Genomic DNA, 872 nt, shown 5'->3' on the forward strand with positions numbered 1-872 from the left:
AAAAAAGGAACATTTTATATCTAACTGGGAGTTTCCTTAGTGGAAACATCCGAAGCTCATCAAAGGTAAACGATTTAATTTGATTGCTTTTCTGATTTCCGTGACCAAGTTACCTGCTGCTAGCTGGACAAAATGCTATGCTAGGCTATCGATAAACTTACACAAATGCTTGTCCTATCTTTGGCTGTAAAGCATATTTTGACAATCTGAGATGACCTGGTGATTAACAAAAGGCTAAGCTGTGTCTCAATATATTTCACTTGTGATTTTCATGAATATGAATATTTTCTAGGGAAATTTATGTCCGTTGCGTTATGCTAATTAGTGTCAGTTGATAATTACGCTCCCTCTTGTGGGATGGGGAGTCACTAGTTAACTACCTCAAATGTAATATCCATCATGATTCTAATAAAATAACCACCCGGTTAACTTGGTCTACTTTTCCTTTACAACGGCAGAGGGTGCACCGTTCCTGGAGGTACTGCAATACCAGGTCGATGCGTGGAGTGGACGGAGCAAGCCCCTATTCCATCTCCCTATTCCAAAAATCCCTTTAATATATGGTCTACATTTTGAAAATCCATTTACTGTTTTGCAACAGCTCTGTGTCTTATGGACTTTGTTCTAAAAACTCGACAACCTTGTTCCAAGAAAAATGCTTGTAGACGATTGAGAAACTGTAATAGGTTGTTTCCGGATTTAAATAGTACAAGAGTACAGTACCATGAGGGACAAAAATGCTGACAGCACCTGGTATTCCCAGGCAGTCTCCCATCCAAGGACTAACCAGGCCTGACCTTGCTTAGCTTCCGAGACCAGGCGTATTGTATTGTAATGTGTATATGATGCACGTAAACACTTCACTGTACTGT

The 872-nt window shown here is 39.9% G+C and overlaps 1 pseudogene; it reads right to left on the minus strand.

The window, feature by feature from the left end:
- Nucleotides 1-456: 456 nt before the first annotated feature.
- On the minus strand, nt 457-670 carry LOC139383454 (U2 spliceosomal RNA; annotated as a pseudogene).
- Between the last annotated feature and the right edge of the window lie 202 nt (nt 671-872).

This window comes from Oncorhynchus clarkii, chromosome 2 (assembly GCF_045791955.1).
Source record: "Oncorhynchus clarkii lewisi isolate Uvic-CL-2024 chromosome 2, UVic_Ocla_1.0, whole genome shotgun sequence".
Lineage (NCBI taxonomy): Eukaryota > Metazoa > Chordata > Actinopteri > Salmoniformes > Salmonidae > Oncorhynchus > Oncorhynchus clarkii.